The sequence below is a fragment of the Raphanus sativus genome, chromosome 6 (assembly GCF_000801105.2).
Source record: "Raphanus sativus cultivar WK10039 chromosome 6, ASM80110v3, whole genome shotgun sequence".
Taxonomy (NCBI): Eukaryota; Viridiplantae; Streptophyta; class Magnoliopsida; order Brassicales; family Brassicaceae; genus Raphanus; species Raphanus sativus.
The window spans coordinates 6,486,184-6,494,377 of record NC_079516.1 but is presented as its reverse complement, the minus strand read 5'-3'; the positions used below and the strand labels follow the sequence as shown (position 1 = coordinate 6,494,377).

At 36.7% G+C, this 8,194-nt stretch overlaps 1 pseudogene; it reads right to left on the bottom strand.

The window, feature by feature from the left end:
• Positions 1 to 2,008: 2,008 nt before the first annotated feature.
• Positions 2,009 to 3,380, bottom strand: LOC130496173 (protein JINGUBANG-like; annotated as a pseudogene).
• Between the last annotated feature and the right edge of the window lie 4,814 nt (positions 3,381 to 8,194).

The following is an 8,194-nucleotide window of genomic DNA, read 5'->3' as shown; positions in this document are numbered from 1 at the left end:
CATTTAGTTTCCAGTGACACACTCTTTTTCAACTAATTGAACTAACAAATCCACCTACCATGTAACCAACATATTTAAAATCTAAATTTCAGTTGTGATATTTATCAGATCAATTTCAAAATAACTCAAAGAATATATGAGTCGTATAATGTCCATCTATGCGATAGTTATTTTTGGTTTTGGTTTGATGTGTCCTGAGGCTTTGTTGTTTTTTCAATTACAAAGAGTATTGGTTATGCTTTTAGGTTTGGCACTTGATTATGTATAACTATAAGTAATGGTGATTCATTAGCTTTTTTTTTTTTGCTAAGAGGTGATTCATTAGCTTATAGTAAAAGTAGTCTCATGATTTTCTGGAAAAGGGATTAATGCAAGCAAAACTGCATTATTTTAATCAACTGGCTTATTGGCTTCTCTTGGGGCTGAGGGCCCTGATTAGATTTCTTCCTATATGATTTCAGTAACTTTTATTTTGCATTACTGTTTGATGTCTAAAATAAACTAACTTATGGTGATATCCACCTATTTTGGGAATTAGTTTGTATTTCGAAGTGTGTTCAAAACAAAAAAAATTGTTAAAAAAGTTTGTATTTCGAAAAAACTTATTAAATGCAATGCATTGTTAGATGTGTTTTTGTATGCACATAAGTATTCTTATTCTTAGCTTACGCTTGTTCTTTTCTTATCTTTTGTAGATAAATTTTTATTTTGTAACAATTGGCAAAATAAATTTGCATCCATGTGAATGAAAGGACTAAAAATAGAACAAATGACTTGAATTCATGATACGGATTGTGAATTATAAAATTTTACAATTGGCAATAAATAAATTTTGATCCATGTGAGAGGAATGGATTCAAAAATAAAACATTTGACCCGAACTCATAGAATGGATAGTTGAATTATAAAATCTGACAGCTATATTCTAAAATATTGTCAAACAAAGTAATCATAGAGATTAAATGTTTAGGTCATTTGGGATGAAGTAAAAGCTACCATATACCAAAAAAAATTAGACAAATCTAAACTCTTTAAATACATCTAGTCATTCATCATTAGGTGTTCCGATTTTAGTTATTCATTTGAACGGAGTTTCTCACTTATCGAATATATCTTTTTGTGAAAATATAACAATATATATATGATCTACAGCACATAAAATCCGACTGTGAAATGTTGAGAATCTAGTTGTTAGGTTTGGCTGGTCTTCTCGTCTATTCCAACATGGTACCTTTGAAAGCTTAAAGCTTCTTTAAGATTTGGTTGAATCCAATCAATGTGGCCTGCAAAGAAGAAGAATGCGAGGGGGAGAACACAAGGGCAGTGAAAAGCAGCATAAGCAGGAAGAAGATGGAAAGTGGCTTTAGCGCCTCTGAATAATTAGATTATTGGACTAACTTTAATATATGTGTTAGATCTGTATTATTTGAAAAACTGTAAATTTGTGAGAAATGGTATGATTTACACCCTACAATAGTGAGACTTTAATACATAAATTCATGAAGACACCAATAAATTTTTACATTTCATTTGTCAATGGCTACAACATATTCAACAAAGAGAAGCTAACAAATCAACTTAACGTACGTTTTAGAAGTGAAAATCTAAAATTCCGTTTTTTATCCACTGGAAACATTAGTTTTTTTTTTTGTCAACGGAAACATTAGTTTTTAAATAATCAGTTTTGTACGAATCGTATAATACTAATACATAAACAAAATGATCTCAATACAATGAATAAAATAACATAAAGTTTGTTTTCCCCTTTTCTTTACGTAATTCAAATATGTGCAGTTACAACGAAGCTCAAATAAACTATAGGAAGTTAGGAACTTTCTAAACCTTTTAGATACTTCATGATGTGGCAGTTTGCTATTGGTAGTATGATCTGCTTAGTTGCCTTGACCATTAAGACAGCAGTTACATGTCCGGCGGATCACATAGTCCGCATCTCCACGCGCTAATACGGCGCGTAATCTCTCATCCTCCTCAACCCATCTCAAGCCAATCACACCGAAGACGCCGTCTCCTTCACGCGCCAAACCTTCACCGATTTATCCAAACTTCCACTGTACACTATCATCTCCTTCGCCGTATTCCTCTCCTCTCTTCCACCGCCGTCAAACACTTCACAGGTCCCACGTGGTCCATCAACACCGAGAGACACGTGTGCATCCCATCACCGTTCCTCCTCCACACGCAAATGTTCTTATCCCTCCGCCGTTCAGCACCAAACTCCCGGCAACCGCGAGACAGAGCACCGCCATACGATGGCCGCGGGTGCCCGCCGTGAGATAGATACTTCTTCCCTTCCCAGAAATTAACGGTGCCGTCAGAAGATCCGCAGTAAACAACTGACGCCGTTAAATTAACCGCCAACGCCGTCAAAGGCGCTCTCTTCCTTCATCAACACGTTAACCAGAAAATGCTTCGTCCCTCTCCTCGAAGCTCGCGTCTCCACACTTTCAAAGTCCCGTCGGCGGATCCGGTGAAGAGCAAGTCGTCGAACCCGGCGGCGACGGTGTTGATCGCGTCGTCGTGAGCTTGAATCGATTCGAGGCATTTGGAGTCGGAGAGTCTCCAGACTTTGAGAGTCTTGTCCCACGAACCGGAGTAGAGTAAACCGAGCTCTTCGTTCAAGCTCAGAGACGAAACGGCGTCGTAGTGTCGGATCTTGAGAACGTTTTCCGGCGACGACCTCCACGTAGTTCTTCGGGTTCACCGACTTCGTTAAAAACTCTTTAAGAGTCGGTAAGCTTCCGATTCGTGAGTAACCACCGGTTCGTGTCTTGGACCCTCTCCAAACCCGGATTTTACCGTCTTGGTGACCGGTGAAGATCCGGTTATCTCCGGTTATCACAATCGCTTTAACCAAACCGCTTGTTGATTTAAACCCGGCGAAATCCTTGAGATCTTTCCAGACCCGAATGTTCTTGGAATCGGATCCAGTGAATAGAAGATCTCGGAAGCTGCCAACGAGTAGACGTGACCTTCTTGTCTCACGATCGTACCGATCAAACCGTTGTCGAAATCATCATCGATGTTTCGGGTCTGGTAGATCCAGGGAGACTTGTAGTAAGGTGAGTAAGTCTGGTTCCACGGAGAGGGAGACATAGTAGGCGTTGTTGGCGTGTCGGTGTAGTACGGAGAGTAAGTCTGGTTCCATGGAGACAAAACCTGATTAGGAGACGAGTCACCGGTCGTGGTCGAAGCATTGCTTTGACGTTGTTGGTTGTTTTTGTTCCTGTTACTACTGGGATTGATGACATCAGCAGCACCATGGCTCTGTTCTTCTTCGTCGGCAGAGAGATCGGTGTTTAAGAAAGCGGCGAAAGTGAGTTTCGGTGATGACTACCACTGGTTTTTGAATCTATAACCATATTGAATAGTTTATGGGGTTTATTTTCTTTCTCGAGGATTATTGAGTTTTAATTTGGTTGTTGTGTAGTAAATTTTCCACGGAAAAAAGGGAGTGTGGAATTTTTTTTTTTTCTCTAGGAAAGACTTGTTGGTTTTGTGAGATTTTGAATAAAGGAGTGTGAAGAGGAAATTGGATTGGCATATATAGAGAAACCCAAGGAGACAAACAAAGTTGGTAAGCGGACGACGTGGGTTACTGACACGTGACTTTCAGACTGGAAACGTGACCGGCACATTACCGGAGCGTCAGTTTTCACATGAGATCGTATTAAGAAAATGAAAATGTAAGACTAGCTAATCAATATCAGGAAAGGTTTTGTCTTTTATCAGTGGACGGTCTCAAAGCAATGTGCACGGTGCACACAATAATGAGACTGATTATGAACTATAAAAAATTGTTGATCGTCATTGTTTACTGTATAAATTATAAATGAACCATACTCTTAACTTTAGAAATGAATATACCAACAATTTTTTAAAATACATTAACTTTGGAAAATTATTTTTTAAATTATGTTTGTACAATGGGAGGATTTCAAACTCTAATATGAATTCTTCAAACTTTTAGACAACCACTCGTTATTATGAAACTAAAACGTGTATTAAAGGAAAACGTATGAAGCTCATAAACAACAGCAACACCAAAATATGTAGGAAGACGAAATATGCATATTACATATAACATGTTTGGTTGAGCAATGTGAAAATGATTGTACATGAGATGCGTCCGTACAAAGAGTCGGGTTTTTCTACGAAGTTGGTTGGATAATTTCATAGAAATAGATCTATATAAAGGGGTGGTTGTGTTGGCGGCTAATTATCTTCACACGTTGCAATGTTGCATAGCATCACGTAACGGTAACACTATTCTCCAACCGATATTGATTTTTATTACTTCGTTTATATGTTTTGATTTAGTTTTACATTTGAGAAAATGTCATCTTCAGATGTTTGACTTTTCTTACTCCCCATGAAGGCATGAAATGACGATAGAACTTTTCGTCTTTTTTTGTTACGAACTATCTGTCTACTTGTACGATTTTTTCTTTGTTAAACAAGTTGCAAATGGCAAAAATAAAATAAACCAAAAAGCAAGCTGCAGAACTAGTTGCAACTTGCAAAACAGTCTTTTATATCCTTAAAATTACTGAAGGCCAACCGAAATCAATGACTATATTGTCTCTTCATTTTATTCATGGCCTATTCGTGTTGATTGACTTTCATTACGTTAAAGTACATTTTTGGATGGGAGTATGAGAATCATCTATAACATATAAGTTCGTATATTAGTTAAATTTATAAAGTTGAGAGTTGAAACTAAAGTTATAGAGATCAAATCTCAAACAGATGTGCCTTATTTGTTTGCGAACATCTATAACGTTAAACTATGAAATCTTGATTGAGTATATATATTTTAAAACTATAGATAAATAATTTAAATTTCTGTATTTAGAATCTACATTGAATCTCGATAATCCATGCTAAGCAATGGCTAAAATAAATGGAAAAAGTGACATTCAGATGAACCGATACTTTAGTGTCAACCCCTAATTAAATTGAAAAAGATTTTTGACAGCTAGCACAGTTTTGACATTTTGGGTATCATAATATCATGAAAACTAATATCAATCGCTTACATTTATCCATTTGTTAATATTAGAAAAATGGTAGTAGTTGTCCATTGGTCAATTGGTCATGGACTCGAAATACAGAGAACAAGTGACGTCTCTGAATCTAAAGACAAAGAGGTTTGTCAGAGGAGGATTTTATCGTATCCCAAAGCCTTTCACATTCACGTACGTGACGTATTCTTAAACCTGAAAAGGATAATATCCATCTTCAGGACGTATTATTACGACATCAATACGCCACGAATTTTCTAGCTACATGAAATAAATCGAATATTCAAGGTTCAACGCTATGACCAAAATTATAAGTACGACAATTGAATAGCATATTACGTACCATAGTTAGGTAGTTTTTCAATCATAAGTTCAAAACATTTATGTTTGTTCCATAATACATACTATTACCATGTTAAGTATACTATTTTTAATCATGAAATTTGGTGTCTGGTCCTAACATCACTTACATCGAACATTATAAAAAGCTGATATGTAGCAATTCCAAATGTTGCCAGTCCATTCATTTATGAGACTTAAATCATTTTAAAAAGATGTGACCCTTACAATTAAATTAGGAAAGAAAAATAAGCATACAGATGAACTGGAATCGGAGATGTGAGAAATATTTTTTTGGTTTGTACTTGACCATCTAAATAACACACAATTCTTTTTTTAGAAAATATAGTCCAATTTTTTTTCTTAACATGTGGTCTAACTCTAATATGTTACATGATTTAAAGAAGTGATAAACATTTATAACCACAATGTATCTTTTTGGTAAAATTTTATACTATTTTTTTTTCTTTTCTGACAAAAGATACAATGACCACTAGTAGCGGAAAGTAAAGAAGACAACAACCACAATAATTAGGTAACGTTCTACGTATATTGACATGCTCTTTTTTTGGAAAAACGTAGATTTGACATGCATATTGTACATTTTTGTAGATATTTGAGCCTTTTCACTTAATGGAATACCCTTGGCCCATAATGTATTATTTTCAGTTTTGATAAATTTATCAGCCCAACCCGTCACTGGCGTGCTCTTCACGCTAGCCAAAGAAGAAGTGTGCAAACTTACTGAAACTGAAACTGAAACAGACAAATTCTGAGAAGTGAGAAGCTGCCTTTGAGAAAGTTGCAATCCGATCTATAACGCTTAAATAGCAAACAAGACAGCATAACACGGATGTGTCAAGGTAACTAAAACGCTTCTTTTTTCTTTTTTCTTTTTTCAGTGAATATTCAGAGGCCTTCGACCGTTCGACGTAAAACTAGATATGGACTTGTGCAACAACATCAAAGATCAGTGAATCACGGAATTGATAGATAACTTATCTTAACTTGTACTTTTTCATTACAAAGAGCAAAGTGGTTACAAGTTAAGATGTTGGTCTTGAGGAGAACAGTAAAGAAGAGCTGTGTTCCCTTCAGAAGAAGAGCTAAAAGACATAGACTACTACCCAAGCTTGACATTTGCAGCTATTTTCTCAGATTTTAAGGTAAATCAATGCCTTATGATGGATATTTTGTCCACACTCCGACGGAACACCTACATGGTCTGCGTGGTTTACGGTGATGATTTAGGCACGAGGCAGAAGTTGACATGCCTGCTATGTTTACTGTTCTGAAGGAGACAAAATAATTCTGATATATGCGTTATTTCTAGCAGAGGCTGCATCTAAGCTTACGGGTTTAAGTCCTGACAAGTTCCAACGGTAAACAATGATTTATCTTCTTTCCAAGTGTAATAACATCCCCAATGAAACTCACTGTGAATTTTCTTCTAATTTCTGTAGGGGAGAAGGTGGGAAATGGCGGATACCATATTCTTGGAAGAGTATATATGGAGCTCCTCCAGATATGTCCATGGTTCTAAACTGTTCTTCCAGCTCACAATTCATAAAGTCAGACATAGATTGTAGTAGTGCAAATAGGATACAATGAGAAGTTTATGAATTTTTTTTTTTGAACATTTGAGAAAGTCTTAATCCGATGGAGACTTTTTATGGGCTTTTTTTTCATCATCAAATCTGGTAATTTATGACAGGCTTAACAGGTAGAATGTGAATATTATAGGAATTATATGTTTTACTGTTCAGCTCACAAAGTCGGACAGAGTTTGTAATAGTACAAGTATGGTTTAGTCTGATAGAGACCTCATTTCTGGAACTCAATCGAGAATCATGAATTAAAGGGTCTAATCATATTCTAAAAATAAACTTAGTGATGAGGACAACTATAGAGAATAAGAAAGTACTGATCAGTTTATAGATTTACAATTTCGTACATAAATGCTCAATGTTTAAAAGTTGGAGTCCCTAGCCATAGCCATAGGGGATGGTAACAAGTTTCTAAACCCATGCGGAGAAACATCTTCGGGACTACAAAGAAAGTATTTGGAAAATCAATTCTAGAGGCATATAGCTAGTGTTTTATTCTATCGATAAGCCAAGCCAAGTAGTTTGACCGTTTTCAAATTGCACCTTTATTGCCATCATATATTAGTCCTTTAACTGCACCTTCATGCAAGTAAATTTTTTTTTTGGGGTCACAAGCAACATACTAGAGACACTCTGCTATTGCTCATCCAGTGTTCTCCTGTATGGACCAAACCACTTCTAACCTTGTTGAGGCGCCTGATGCTGACATCATCACCACCGATGATACTCTGAAAGAGATTAATGAAGCCGCTTCCCTTGATAGATTGGCCGAAATGGAGTTCTTGGTGTTGCCTGCTGGTGTACCCATCCCTGAAGTTCCCCTTGAAGAAGTTGGTACCAAGACAGCTATGCACTACTTCTCTTCTGTTTACGTCCTTGCTGTTTACATCCTTAACAAGGCTATATGTGCTGATACCACAAACAACAACAACGTGAGGTTTGGGTTAGCCAGCCTGGAGGCTGTGATTCTAGGGTGGTTCTCAAACCAGAGAAGAGTCAAGATGGAACCAGTTCCTAACGATTTCATGACCCTTGTTTCTGCTGATGCGGACCTGATAAAGGAGCTTCTAGAACCAGCAAGAGATGCAGCTTGGCTAGTACCTATGGCAGTTGAATACATCTTCCGTTCAAAGGGACATCACTACACGCCTGCCTTGAAATCTGATTACGTTAAGGGGTGTGATAGTATCTTCAAAGCTTCCATGA